Source organism: Taudactylus pleione, unplaced genomic scaffold, assembly GCF_031769625.1.
Source record: "Taudactylus pleione unplaced genomic scaffold, aTauple2 ptg000397bl, whole genome shotgun sequence".
NCBI classification, from domain to species: Eukaryota; Metazoa; Chordata; class Amphibia; order Anura; family Myobatrachidae; genus Taudactylus; species Taudactylus pleione.
This window is the reverse complement of record NW_028284799.1, coordinates 431011-446959: the sequence shown is the minus strand read 5'-3', so window position 1 is coordinate 446959 and position 15949 is coordinate 431011. Positions and strand designations below refer to the sequence as shown.

At 46.0% G+C, this 15949-nt stretch overlaps 1 protein-coding gene and 1 pseudogene across 4 annotated transcripts in view; both read right to left on the bottom strand.

Annotated features, from left to right (window-relative positions):
- Positions 1–15949, bottom strand: part of LOC148506705 (uncharacterized) — a 383360-nt gene that overhangs the window by 353968 nt on the left and 13443 nt on the right. The window lies entirely within an intron of this gene.
- Positions 1692–3115, bottom strand: LOC148506706 (uncharacterized; annotated as a pseudogene).

The following is a 15949-nucleotide window of genomic DNA, read 5'->3' as shown; positions in this document are numbered from 1 at the left end:
GTAATTTCTTAATGAATACGATGAGTATACCCCAAGTGGTGCCCCAAGATGTATTGTTAGTGTGTATGTGCGTACCCCACTCACAATGATACACCGCTATTCATGAATGTAAAGGTTTCTTTATAGCCGCTACAATCCGTCATGCATTTGTGTAATCACCCAGTCTTTTATAGATGGATCAGCGTACCACACTCACATTTAAGTGATGATAAACAGATGTGTAAAGGTTACTTTGTAATAAAATATCAAAAAAGCGGCATAGTTTACCTACTTTGATATTTTGGACTTTGTTTTTTATATATATCTTTAGCATTTTTTGTGTGTATGTCTTTAACCCTTGCATGGGATTATGGACCTCATTCAGAGTCGGTCGTTGCGGCCGCACGGTCGTAAGGTAAAAGGGTCCGGATATGCAAATGAAGCGCTCGCAAGTTGCATCGTTGAGTTGGGATCGTTAGCTGGACGAGCGAGGGGAGGATGCGGCCGTAAACAGGATTTTGGTACTTACCGATAAATCCCTTTCTCCGATTCCACAGGGGACACTGGAGGACTTCAAGACAGGGGGGTATAGACGGTGCTGAGTGGAGCTAGGCACTTTAAATTTAAATGTAGTGTGACTAGCTCCTCCCCTCTATACCCTCCTATAGGCCAGTATTAGAACCGAGCCTGAGGGGAGCAGAGAAAAAGATTGACAGAAGAGGAGGAGGCGAAAGTACACAAAACAACTGAAAGTTGAAAACAAAGGAAAATAGAATGAAACAAGAGACGACAAACATGTCTCTAACATTCATAACATCACCCTAGACAACAAACATGTCGCCAACAGGCATAACAGGTGTGGCAGGAAGAACAGCGCAGGGTGGGCGTCCATTGTCCCCTGTGGAATCGGAGAAAGGGATTTATCGGTAAGTACCAAAATCCTGTTTTCTCCTTCATCCACTAGGGGACACTGGAGGACTTCAAGACAGTGGGGATGTCCCAGAGCTCCCATCACTGGTGGGAAAGCACTGAGAACCCTGCAAAACAGACCGACCATATTGCGCTGCAGAAGTCGCAAAGGTGTCAAATCTGTAAAACCGAACAAAAGTATGCCGTCCTGACAAAGTAGCTGCCCGGCATAGAGATTCCATAGAAACGCCTCGAGCAGCCGCCCACGAGGCACCCACTGAGCGAGTGGAATGTGCGGTAATGGAAGATGGAGGTTCTCTAGATGAGGCCATATACACCTGTCGTATGGTCAGACGAATCCATCAAGCCAGCGTCTGTTTGGAAGCTGGCCAACCCGGACGAGCAGCATCATACAAAACAAAGATCGTATCTGTCTTGCGAACGGCTGCCGTCCTGTCTACATATATGCGAAGAGCTCTAACCACATCCAAGGATCTAGAAGAAGGAGAATCCGGAACCACAATAGGTTGATTAATGTGGAAGGCCGAAACCACCTTAAGCAGAAAATCCATTCTGGTGCGTAGCTCAGCTCTATCCTCATGAAATACCAAATATGGTGGGTGACATGATAAAGCTCCCAGCTCCGACACCCTCCTGGCGGAAGCTAGAGCCAGCAGAAGTATCACCTTCCATGAAAGATACTTCAATTCCACCGACTCCAAAGGCTCGAACAGCGAAGACTGCAAGAAAGACAGGACGAAGTCCAAGTCCCATGGAGCTGTAGGAGGAACAAAGGGTGGTTGTTATCTAACCACACCCTGCAGAAAAGTTTGCACGTCCGGTAATAAGGCCAATTTCTTTTGGAAGAAAACCGAGAGTGCTGAAATTTGTACCTTCAGAGATCCCAACCGAAGGCCTGCTGAGAGACCTGCTTGCAGAAAAAGCAGAAATATGGGAAGTCTGAACTCCGTAGAAGGCAGAACTCTACGTTCGCACCAGGTTACATATGCCTTCCAAATACGATGGTAATGTTTGGAAGTAACTTCCTTCCTAGCTCTAAGCATCGTAGGAATCACCTCGGAAGGTATCCCTCTACGTCTTAAGATGGCCCTTTCAACAACCACGCCGTCAAACGTAGCTGCTTTAAGTTTGGATAGAGTAAAGGACCCTGAAGGAGCAGATCCTCTCTGAGTGGTAAGGGCCACGGATTGTCTACCAACAGGAGCTGAATGTTGGAGTACCAAGCTCTGCGAGGCCAGTCCGGAACTATCAGCAGGACCTTGGCCTGTTCCCTCTTGATGCGTTGAAGGATTCGAGGGAGAAGGGGAAATGGAGGAAACAGATAAATGAATTGGAACCACCAAGGTGTTGACAGTGCATCCACAGCCACCGCTTGTGGATCCCTTGTTCGAGAGCAGTAAAGGGGCAGTTGATGGTACTGCCTGGATGCCATGAGGTCGACCTGCGGAAGACCCCACCTTTGGACCAGCTGCTGAAACACCTCTGTATGTAGAGCCCATTCTCCTGGATGTACATCCTGACGACTGAGGTAATCTGCCTCCCAATTTTCGATGCCCGGAATGAAGATTGCCGAAATCGACCTTCCGTAGTTTTCCGCCCAGATCAGAATCCTGCTGACTTCCTTCATGGCCGCACGACTTCTGGTGCCTCCTTGTTTGTTTATGTATGCCACTGCTGTGGCATTGTTGGACTGGACCCTGACTGCTCGGCCCCTCAGAAAGTGAGCTGCCGGCTGTAATGTGTAGAAAACTGCTCTTAACTCCAATATGTTGATTGGAAGACTCGATTCCTGTGCTGTCCAGCGTCCCTGGAAGTGATGCTCCAGAATTACTGCCCCCCAGCCTCTTAGACTCGCATCCGTGGTAAGAAGCGTCCAATCCCACTCTCCGAATCTCTTTCCCTCCGCAAGGTGAACTGAGTTTAGCCACCACAGTAGGGAAATCTGAGTCTTGGGTTGTAACCTGACTCTTTTGTGAAGAAACAGGTGGGATCCTGACCATTTTGATAGGAGATCTAGCTGAAAAGGTCAGGAGTGAAAACGACCGTACTGGACATCCTCGAAGGCTGCCACCATCTTCCCCAGAAGTCGGATACATGCATGAACTGAAACCTGCCGAAGTCGAAGGACCAACCTCACCATCTCCTGAATGGAAGTTATCTTGGCCTGGGGAAGGAACACACGTTGAGACACGGTGTCCATGATCATTCCTAGAAACTGCAATCTCTGTGTCGGTTGCAGATGCGATTTGTGAAAATTCAGGATCCTTCCATGACGAATGACGAGGTTGTGCGTCACGGTGATGTCCTGTAAGAGTTGATCCTTGGAATTCGCCTTCAGGAGTAGGTCGTCCAGGTACAGAATAATAGTGATTCCTTGTTTCCGAAGGAGACTCATCATCACAGCCATAACCTTTGTGAATACCCGTGGGGCCGAAGATAGGCCTGAAACTGGAGATGTGAATCCCGAACTGCGAATCTCAGGAAAGCCTGGTGAGGTGGCCAAATGGGAATGTGCAGGTAGACGTCCTTGATATCTAGAGATACCATGAACTCGCCCTCCTCCAAGCCTGCAATTACCGACTGAAGAGACTCCATCTTGAACCGGAAGATCCGTAAGTATGGATTGAGATCCTTTAAGTTTAGAATGGGTCTGACCGAGCCGTCCGGCTTCGGAATGACAAAAAAACTGGCGTAAAATCCTTTTCCCCTCTGATGACTGGGGACTTGGATTACCACTTTCATGGACAGAAGCCTGTCTATTGCTTTCTGTAAGACCACACTTCTGTCGTTGGAAACTGGCAAACCTGTGGTAAAAAAATTATTCGGGGGTTGCAGTTGGAAATCTAGTTTGTAGCCCCAAATTATTATATCTCGGACCCAAGCATCCGCACAGGTTCCGTCCAGACCTCGCTGAAGTCCCGAAGACGCGCTCCCACTCTGGGGTCCCCAGGTGAGAGGGAAGCCCATCATGCACTGTGTTTAGAAGTGGACTTAACTTCCTGTAGACTCGAGCCTCTGGTGGCTGCGGTTCTACCCTGACCTCTGGTACCACGGGACGTTGATGATCCTCTGAAACGACCCCGTGAACGACCCAGGGCCCGAAACAAAGGTCCTGAGTAAGATCGTCTAGGTGGAGGAGCTGCAGATCGTAGAAAAGTGGATTTACCTCCAGTAGCCTGAGATATCCATTTATCTAGTACTGCCCCGAATAGTACATGTCCAGTGAAAGGAAATGCTTCCACAGCCTTTTTGGATTCCGCGTCAGCCTGACAAGTTTTGAGCCACAGCGCCCGCCGTGCTGAAATTGCCAGAGCTGAAGTTCTGGAGGCAATAGAACAAACATCCTTTGACGCTTCTCCAAGGTAAGCTGCCGCTTCACCTATATGTTCTGCTAACGGAATGAGTTCCTCCATAGGTAGTTGATCCTTCATTCCGTCCGCCAATTGCTTAGCCCAAATTTCGATTGCCTTGTTAGTCCAGCAGCTAACTATCGCTGGACGAAGAGTCACCCCTGCAGCGGGGTAAATGGACTTAAGAGTGCTCTCCAGTCTCCGATCGGACGTGTCCTTTAAAGATGTGACTCCAGGAACAGGGAGCGTAGTCTTTTTTTGACAATCGCGATACAGATGAATCTACCGTAGGGGGAGTTTCACAAGCCTTTCTATTATCTGCTGGAAAAGGGTAAAAAGATAATAAACGCTGGGACATCTGAAACTTTTTATCTGGATGTTCCCAGGCTGTCGTTAGAAGGGAATCCAGCTCTTCCAATATAGGGAAAGCCGTAGCTTGTCTTTGTTTCTTAAGAAAGAAAGACTGTCTTCCTGTATATGCAATACCTGTCATATTGCAGCAATCAAGGCTTCTATTCCCTCTGATACCTGTTCAGGATCAGACTCCAGAGGCTCTTTAGGCGAATCTGGGGCATATTCACCCTCTTCTAATTCTGGCATATCCTCCTCCTCCTCCTCTGAGTCATCCCAATGGAGGACTGAGGGTAACAGTCTCTTTTTAGAGACCTGCGGAGCGGACGCCATTGTCATGGCTTTGGAAATCCCCTCCATAGAAACAGCTAGGGATCTCGCCCATGCTGGTTCCTCTGTAGCAGCTGACCTATAAGCCTCTCTTTCTCTGTGAGAAGCCTCCAGTTCAGCCGAGAGAGAGGACATAACAGATGTAACCTGCGTCCAAGACGGTGGTTCTGTCATCTCTGCAGATTGCTGATCCGTATAACAACTGTCACACAATCTGGAGGTAGATGACTGTCCCTGTGTAAATTTTACTCCACACTTTTTGCAGGTAAATAACTTTTGCGAAGCCTTAGACCTGCCAGTCATGCTACATACAGACCCCACGCAAACCACAAGAGGTTAAGTGACAGGGTAAGAAAAACAGAATATACTGGGGTACAGAGAGTTTGGAGAAAGTCACACTTGCCCACAACAGCGGTCCTAGCAGAGCCAGAATGCCAGGCAAAGGATTAATTATTATTATGCTCCAAAACGCTCACTTTACATCAGCCTAAACCCCTGCAGTAATACATACAGGTCCGTAGGCTGTCCAGCACTGCCTCTTCCTGTAATGGCCGCCAGCAGTCTGCAGAGAAACGCTGGGGCTGATGGGAGGCAGGAGAGGGAAGTCGGAGCTAAGCTCCGCCCCCTGCATTCTAGCGCCGTGTAAACGGGCGCTTTACCCAGTACATTCGTTATATATATATATATACTGCCTCTGTGCAGTATTCTGCTGAGCCGCCTAATGCAGGGACAATGCCGGCTACCCTGCTTGTCAGGGAGCCGGAGCGCACAGGAAGCCGCCTCTGTTAGCCATAAGCTGGCTTCCCTGCTAATCAGGCAGCCAGCGAGAGAGAGACGCGCTGGCTATACTGCCGTCGGCGCGCTCTCTGGTGGTCTGTGAGGCCGCCTCTGATAGCAATAAGCTGGCTTCCCTGCTAATCATGGAGCCAGCTGTACTTACATAGAGACGCACTGGCGGCTGAGCTGCCGTTGGCGCGCTCCGTGGGGAGTCAGTGAGGGCGCCTCTGTCAGCGCTAAGCTGGCTGCCTTGCTAATCAGGGAGCCAGCTGTACTTAGAGAGAGAGGCGCTGGCGGCTGAGCTGCCGTCGGCGCGCTCTGTGGGGGGTCTATCAGTCGCCTTGTCAGCGCTAAGCTGGCTTCCCTGCTAATCAGGAAGCCAGCTGTACTTGCCAAAAAAACGCGCTGGTGGCTGTGTCGCTGGCACGGATCTGATTGTGGGGCCACCTAATGTAATAAGCTGGCTGCCCTGCTAATCAGGGAGACAGCTGTACTCCCAGGGAGACGCGCTGGGGCTGCGGAGGCTTCCTGCTGCTGCCGGTGCGGTTCTGACTGTGGGAGGTCCGTGATGTGCGCTGCACGCAGCGGCATGTGGCCCCCCCTGAAGACTGAGGTCTCAGGTGTCGGGGACCCCAGGCTAAGTGCATGCACTTGCGAGTGGGTCCCCTCCGGCAGTGTCCCACGTAGCAGACAGGCAGCTACTGCCTGTCTGTCCTCAGTGTTGTAGGAAATCTTTAAAAACTATCCTAGCCCTAAGAGCAGGAGAGATCTTTTTTGTGACCTGCTCCCACTCGGGCACAAATTAATACTAGCCTATAGGGGGTATAGAGGGGAGGAGCTAGTCACACTTCATTTAAATTTAAAGTGCCTAGCTCCACTCAGCACCGTCTATACCCCCACTGTCTTGAAGTCCTCCAGTGTCCCCTAGTGGATGAAGGAGAAAGACTAAAAATACGCCCCCTTCTCGTTCGCAATACACGTCATCTCCGGGCATATAAGGATTAATCGAGACCATCGGGAACCATCGGAGCTGGTCGTAGAGCTTAAGGTAGACCATACCCTCTCTTAAGCACTACGATCAAGTCAGTGTAAAAACCACCCATGTCACGTGCCATGACACTACTTAGTTAATTATGCACTCCCATAAAATGCCCTTTGCATAGTCAGGCACGCCTGCGTTCGGATCTCCACTCCCCCGTTCACAAGCACCTTCCCCTGTTACCATCCACAAACGCCTCATCCTGTCACTCAAACTAACGACCTGGCCAAGTTGAAGGAGAGAGAAATTTCTGATCGAATTTTACGCATGCGCAGTTTAGCGAACATCGGTGGCGTACGACCGAGCGGCCGCAACGACCGACTCTGAATGAAGTCCTATATGTGTGGAAATAAATTCCTTCTTGTTAACATATTTGAGGACATCGATTGTCAAATAATGGACATAAGGGATGTATTGAGACTCTCAATTTATATTTATTTATTTTATATATACCGACGTAGTGCCATTTATGTTGGCACAGTCTCTGTTTTTTTTTGTATATCTATCTGATTAGGTATAGTGATGCCTATGTTTTGAGACATAGGACCTGATTCAGACACACTCGCTACCGGGCGATTTTTGCTCAGTGCACATGCGTATAATTCGCAATGCGTGTGCGCAAGGTAACTTCAGCGAAGGGGAATCGTGCGCTCGTAGTACACAGACTTGCTGCTACTTTGAGTGACAGATAGTGCCGTTTGTGGGTGGTAACAGGGGAAGGTGCTTGTGAGGGGGGAGTGGTGCTGCGAACGAGTTTTAAGGGTGTGCATAATTTAAAGGCCGCGTCATTGTACACGTCAGTTCACATCCATTATGATGGAACTACTCGCAGTGCTTGAGGTAGCCCAGAGTCTACCACAAGCACTGCGTGTGCAGCCGATGGTTTCTTCCTCTGCCGATGTATGCAGTCAATTAATAGAGTATCTGGTTGTACTCAGTGCATTGTATAATCGCAAAGTGGATGCGTAAATTAGCATATATTTTTTTTTTTTTTGTTTTGTCTATTTTTGTTTGTTAATTGGATATTAAGAAAGATACCAATCCAAAAAACTTTTAATTCACAAACAATAGTCCCTATATTTTTAAAGTTCACAAATACATGTTTTTTCTTTTTGTTGTTTTTAAAGTGAAAGTGTTTTTTTGGTTGTGGAACTGCACATCCCAGCATGCCATTCCAGAGTAAATACATGCCTTTTTAGCAATACTGTTGCAGGCCAGGGCCGGATTTGCTGTACCATAGTAGTTTGTTTTTTTATTTTATGTTGGAAGAAGGTACAAAAAAACATTCTGTCATTGAAAACTAAATATTTTATTTTATTTTTCGGGGGGATTTTTTAGAATTGAAATCTATAATATTTAGAATTTACATTTTTGAAAAATGCATCATTGAAAATATATTTTTAAACATAAAAAAGCAAACAATTTAATTCTTTAAAAATACATGAATTTCTGGACGAATTTGGTTTAGGATTACCATAAGAAAATGAAGATGTGGACACACATGCAGATGTGGGTGAGGAAAGTGTGCCTGTGCCGCCACCAGATGTGCCTCCTCCACCTCCTACAAACACATCACCTCAAAACGTGCCAGGCCCATCACATGGAACGATACAAAATCAATATATTCCTTGTGGGCCTTCCAGGGTCACTAACCAGATTACATTTTTGGACATACATTTGGAAAGTTCTGAGTGAAATAAATTCAAGATCATCAATTGGATTTCTTCTTCTTTGCAGCCGACTCCGATAAGCTGAATTTACGGATCCGGGTGGACTGTCGTGGACCCTGCTGGGTGCTCGGTTCAGCCACAGCAGGGCACTGGGACACCTCACCTTCTATTAAGTCAGTCAGATGTTCTTTGATCTCCCTGACATCTTGGCTTATGGACCTTAGAAAGGAGTTTTGCTCCAATATTCTGGCCTGGACAGCCTCCATGGCTTCTGATTGCCTTAACACTGCCACCCTAAGCCCATCCAGGACTTGGGTAAGGGTGGCAGTGGAGGATGGGGGAGGCACAATTGAAGGAGGTTGTGCCATCACCCCATCCATCTGTAGGCTTTCAGCCATGTCACTTCCTAAAAAATGGTAGAAGAAAAAAGTATTATTATAAAGTAATACAAAAATAGACAGATACAGAGACAGGTGTATGCAAATAATTACCAGACTCAGCATGTGGGTCATCTTGTGGAGGCTCCTGATGGTCTAGTTTTGCCTCCACCACTATCCTCCAAACTAAGGCCCCCAAAGTAGATGTTGCCTTTTGGTCAAAGCCAAGTTGTCAGGGAGGGGACGCCCTGGCCCATTAAAGTGTTTTCTCCGCAAATTCAGCTTCGTCTTGAGTCGACTGCAAAGGTCACTCCACCTTTTGATAAATTTAGCTTTAAATATTTTTTGGCAAAAACATTTTGTTATGAGTGATATAGATATATTGACCATTTGGCGAACATTTTTAATTTTAACTCATTTTTGGTTTTGTAAACAAGAGTAAAATAAAAGATTTCGTCGACAGTATCCCAAAAAAAGAAATTTTATGAGTGCTTCCGATTGATGATCTTTGCAAATTTCACCCAGATTTTTTTCCTTACAGAAAAAGGAATCTTATGTGCAAAAGTGAATCTGGTTAGTGCCACCTGGATGAGGGTATCTGTAACCCGACAAGGTTTAACTTGACCTTGTATCATTCCATCTGATGGGCCAGCCACATTTGGTGGTGATGTGTTTGTAGGTGCTGGAGGAGGATCATGTGGTGTGGGCTCAGGCACACTTTTCTCTGCCACATCTGGAAGTGTGTCCAATACTTCAATTCCTTATGCTATTCCAAAACTAAATTCATCCAGTATATCAATCATGCAGTCCTCTACACTGGCCTCCTCAGAATCCATGACTGCAAATTTTAAAAAATCTGGCGTTGCTATTTATAGCAATATGCGTACGCGCCTGCTACTGTGCGCCACTCCCACATAGTGCACTACGCAATGCACAAGCGACCAACACACCCTTTAAAAGCACCTCTCACAATTCCAAACACTTTCACAAGGAGCTGTGTAGTGTTGGGAGTGTACTACTGGCCGCACAGGCATATCCTAGCTGTGGAATTTGGTTAGTCACATGATGTATGATAGGTGTTGTGTGTTATAGATGTATTAAATCAACAAATGTCCTGTGTTTATCCTCCATTTTTGAATGGCCAACCAATCAGACTGCACCCTAGTTGATATAAAGTTTGCACACTATAATATTTGTCATTGCCATCATGAGATGCTCCAGTTTTAGTAGACGGGAGCTGCGCGTCCTCACAGACGTTATGGACCGGCGCCTGTGGCCCGTGGGCCTGCATGTGCACAATCGCATTAAAATGCGGGCGTACGCGGAGGCGAGGAGGAGTCTCTGGTGCATGGGCTTCCGCCGTACTGTTGTGCAGCTGGAGAGGAGGTGGTCTGATCTCCGGAGGCGGACCACGGCCCTCCTGGATCAAATGCGGGCGGATAACCACCAAAGTAAGTAATGCGTTGTATATGCATTGTGTGGTGTATGCTTTGTGTTGTGTATGCCTTTCTACGTGTGTGTGTGTGTGTGTGTGTGTGTGTGTGTGTTTATGGTATATTTACTTATTTTGATGGCCTGTTTGTTTGCTTCATTTTAAGGTCTGCAGACATTTTTATTTTTTTTAGAAAATGGCTGCCAACAAGTTTTAAGTCAATTCCAATACTGTGTTTGAAAAATTAGCACAACTGTTGTAGTCATTAGGTGTGTGTGTTGGTGTGTTTGAGTTTGTGTGTGTGTGGGGGATTATTTATTAAACAACATGGTTTCTGACATATGTGCTTAAATGTAGAAGATGGCTGACAATTTGAGTGTCAGGCTACAGTTTACGCAGTGTCTCTGGATTATTGTCACATGGGTCACACAGGTGTCTGTATGTAATCATCTGGTTTGTTTATTTGGCTTAAAATAAAAACCTTGCTCATGCCTTTCTTCTGCTAAACCAGGGAGATCTGGATATCATGTTTTTTTGACCATGCAAAATTGTAAATGTTTTTTTTTATTTATTTTTAATCTTTTAGGATTACATCAAAGAAGAGAAAGGGCTCGCCAAGCTGAAACCCCACCCACCCCTGAAGCCTCCTCCCCCCAACCATCCTCCCCACCCTCCCCTGAAGATGCCACCCCCACCCACTCCTCCTCACCCATCCCTGAACCTGCCTGACTCACCCACTCCTCCTCACCCACCCCTGAAGATGCCTCCCCCACCCACTCCTCGGGAAGCTCTAATTGGGCTGCTTCCGGCCAAGAATTGCTGGCAAAAGGACATGAAGGTACATATGTCACAGATGCCATTATGCAATGTTTTTCTAATTTAGGAACCAGAAAAGATTGCAATGTGAAAGAAGCATTAACCTCAGTAGCCAATGTGACACACTGTGCAGTACTATCTGGCAAAGGGATACACACAAATTATTAATGGCTATGGTGGGTGGCTTTTATGACAAATTATTTGGCTTTAATAACAAATACTTATTAAAAAAATTTATTTTCCTTTACATTTCAGTTGAACAAGAGGAGCCACCTTGGGAGGTTCTGAGGAGGGAGGTGGCCACAATAGCCACATGTCTCCAACATATTTTGGAGGCCATTAGACGCATACAAAATGCGCTTTAAATTTTGTTTAATAAAAAATTTTAAAAAATAATTTTTTCCAAAACAATGTGTGGAGTTTTTATTAAAATGTCAAATATTCTATAAGTAACATCTTAATAAAGTAGAACTATCTGATTCAATGTTTGCGTATATATGTCATTTTAATGTGTACATATATATGGACAAAGTAATCAAGTCAGAGCGCCTTAAAGTGCTATATAGTGCAAAAATAAATTATGTGCAAAAGAAAGCAGTGATCAATTAGGAAGTTAAAAACTAAGTATAAGAGACCTCTTACTAGGGTCTAATAAACAAACAATAAATCTAGACCATAAATATATAAATTAATAAGCATATTTAATAATGACAACAGACATAAAAACATGAATAAGAAGACATAACCATAATAAATGGCAATAATTAATAAATGAAATAGATAAAGTGCATGTGAATAAATAAAGGGGCACATCCACTAGACGATCTACTCCATAGGCAAACGCAGGGGGGGTTCCGTCTGCCTGGAAAAACCCCTCCCCAGACCACACCATGACCGCAATAGAAATAGTAATATAATAGAATGTTACTATCATTGCATGTTCTTCTCAGTATCACAAATGAAATAACTAGCACCACCTGTGAATCTTTTAACATGTATCAGCCAGTAATAAATAACCTGAGCACCAACTAGGAGATCTGGAAAACATGCACTGTTAGAGATGTACTGCTATAGAGCCTAATATGTACATATATGTCCAGGGCAGTGCTAGGTTCTTCTGCTGCTCCTCCAGGCTCCTGGACTTGCTCCAATAGTCTGGAATGGTGCCCACATCTAAAATAAATACATTCTGCTCAGGCAGGATGGCTTACTGTGATCACTGGTCCTGTATATGCTGGAATTATTACACACAATACACTTTGCATGATACTTATTAAAGCTGGTTAAGTACCACTTCTGCTCTCTCCATTGACCGGCCACACTCGCTCTAAAATTAAGCATTTGGAAACCCCCCTCTGGAAATCCTGCGTTTGCCACTGTACTCCGTCCAATCTCTAAACGATTTTCCCTTGATTTTTTTCCCTTGAAATTTTATCTTTCAGTCTGAATGATTTGCAAACAATTTGCAAACGATTTGCAAACTATCTGTAATAGATCAAGTGAAACTGACCTGCATGTTCAGTCGACTGACGAGACGATCAAACGACCAGCGGGAGCGCGCATCGTTGATCGCTAACGACCAAACACTTCACGATTTATAAACGATTTTTAAACGATTGAACGATAACGACGTCATTATCGTTCAATCGCCTGCTAAAATTGTGTAGTGGATGCCCCCCTTAAGAGGCTTATCTTATTTCATGTATAGAGGAAGGTATAGTCAGGTAGTGCTGGACTTTTCGCTCCACATCAGAGGTTTTACAGGGATAAAGTATCGGGCGCGCGCCCACTTTATCGCCGTAGTCAATTTGAAAGCTGCGAAAACGGGACCAGGAGGAAAGGTAAGTATCGGTAAAAATTTAGGAATTTTCGGAAAGCATCCAGGGACCCCTCCTAATGATGTCCTGACATGGGGGATCATTATGGGTACCCCCATTTAGGGGACTCTCCCAGGGCTGCAGGCTATATTTTTAAGCCTGCACCGCTAAACCCCAATTCTGCACTATAGCGATATATCTGCAGATCGAATGATATGCAGATGATGGTCGTTCATACCAGTGGCGTATCTATAATGGGTGCAGTGTGTGCGGGCAACACGGGCCCCCGGGTCCAGGGGGGCCCTGCACCACACACACTGCACCCATAATTTTTTTAAACTAACCTGTCCGAGGTCCCGCGTTGGGTGTCAATGCTGCTCAGAACGCCGGGAAAATGGGCGCGGTGGCCATTTTCCGGCATTCTGCGCATGCGCAGTAGACTCCGGGCACACTCTAGTGCCCGGAGTCTACTGCGCATGCGCAGAACACCGGAAAATGGCCACGGCCATCGGGTACTCAGGATTTTGACAATGTTGCTGTACACTGATGCGTCCTTGACAGTGCCTGTTCCTCCTCCCCCCTTATAGCAAGTAGCTCCCTCATTTCAGTGTCCTGCAAGTTAGCCATGATGCGTGCTCTGCTGCCGCTTGAAGATGGCATCATCTCTGAGCGCACCTGACCCTCCAATAAGCTCCTTTTAGCGTGACCAGGGTCAGATAACCTGGGTTGCACTTTTGTGTAGAGAGATATGCTGAACATAGATATAACTATGAAGGAATAATAATGGGCCTTCAGGCCCTGGTGGTATCACAAGCAATTATTATATATTACTACATCATAATCTCATACCCGCTTTGCTAGAACTGCACCAACTAATACATAGTTAAGCGCCTTTTGACCCAACATTTAATACTGCACATATAATGTTTACTGAAACCTACCAAAGACCCACACTTGGTGGCTTTATATATATCTAGCATTTTACTTAATATAGGTTTAAAAATTTTAGCCAAAATAATGGCCACATGTCTGCAATTAATCCTCCCCGACCTACTCACAGCTCATTTTCTGGATTTGTGAAATCCCACCATTTGATTAAAGGAATTCAAACAGCAATTGTGGCCGCTGTAGCCTCCTGCATGAGCCCAACTCAAATAATATTCTTCTTAGCCTTGGTACATATATTTCAATATGTCAACAATTACTACTCTCTTATTGAATGAGCTGCAGAGAGGTGGTGTTGTACTGTATAGGGTCACATGTCAGGGATGCTCTTTGTCACCTCTCCTATTTAATCTGTCTATAGACCTCTTATCGCCTATTTTCCATCAATCATGTGACATTCAGGGTGTAGGCAATCAGGAAATTAAAATCACAGCCTTTGCAGATAATGTTTTACTTTAGCTCTCTAATCATATCTGTTCACTACATCGGTTCATGAATACGCTCAGGGATTTTGGGGACTTTTCGGGATTGCAGATGAATGCTGAAAATTTGGTAGTTATGTATTTAAATCCACAATGTAAATGTCCCTTTTGGCATAATTATTCTCCATTAGAATGAATGAAAATACGTTTTACTTAGTTGGGGGTCCAGGTTACCAAAAATACTTCACCCTTATACTACATGAAAGTAAGTAAGTAAGGCTCAGTGGGAACCTGGCGGCAGGGGCGTAACTAGGTATTTGAAGGCCCCATAGCAAAAGTTTGTAAGGGCCCCTATATGTCACTCAATGGTGAAAAATGTATAAAACACATGTAACTTTGAAAAGGAGGAAGGGCCCCCTCAGCTCTGGGCCCCATAGCAGCTGTACCCATTGCACCTATGGTAATTACACCCATGCCTGGAAGGGTGGTGTCGTCAGCAGCTTTCTTACCTTGGTAGAGCAAGCTTGCCCAAAATAATATATTTCCTGAAAATCATGTTTCTGCTATGATTACCAGTGACCACTCCCAGTAAGCCATCTAGAACTTCAGGTTATGAGGTCTTCCGCCACTAACAACCACCCGTTGTTCCCTTAGAGATAATTCACTCACCAGTACTTAGGCAGCTGCCTGGACTTACTGCTCGGAGTTGTAGAAGCTTACAGGAGTGTCAACTGGAATCTGAGGTGATAAGAAGGAGTGTTGTACAAGAAGGGGAGATTATACAGTTTGAGAGATGCGGCTTGGGAGCCGATGGTGTGGTGTGCCAATGATGCAGCTACTGTGCCGATGGTGCGGCAAAGGTGCCGATGATGCAGCCTGTGAGCTGATGGTGCGGCAAGTGTGCCGATGATGCGCAAATGTGCCGATGGTGAGGCTTGTGTGCCGATGGTGCGGCAACAGCTGTTAGTAGCCAGTCAATGTTTATGCTTATGGCTTTGGAAGCCAATGGTGCAGCCAGTGTGCTGATGATGTATCAAATGTGCCGATGGTGCAGCTTGTGTGCCGATGGTACGGCAATAGCTGTTAGTAGATAGTCGATGGTAAAGCTGTGCCTGAGATCCAATGGTGCGGCAAATGTGCTGATGGTGCGGCTAGTGTGCCAATCATGTGGCTATAGCCATTAGTAGACAGTCAGATAGTATATTATAGCTTTGAGAGCCGATGGTGCAGCAAATGTGCTGATGGTGCGGCTTGAGTGCCGATGGTGCGGCAATAGCCTTCGGTAGGTAGATCAAAGTAAATGCTGCGGCTTGGAGAGCCGATGGCAGCACAGAAGTGTAGGTGTGGCTTGGAAGCCGTAGAAGAAGCTGGAGAGATGGTAAAATCACGGAAGCTGTTGGTGCGGCAAGAGACGATAGTGGAGGAGTAGGAAGTCGGTGCTGCAGTTTGGAGAGCCGATGGTAGCACGGTGGGGTAGGTGCAACTAAGGAGCTGTAGAAGAAGCTGGAGAGCTGGGAACAGCACGTAAGCTGTTGGTGCGGCAAATGTGCCGAAGGTGCGGCGAGGCGGCAAAAGTGCAGTGTGTTCAAATAGAAGGAAACACCAATCATGCAGCACTGTGGATGACACGTCACTTCCTGAGGCGTGCCGATTGCCTAGTGACAGGAGAAACTGGAGTAACCCCGTCCTGACTGGGTAAACTGCTCGAAAGAGA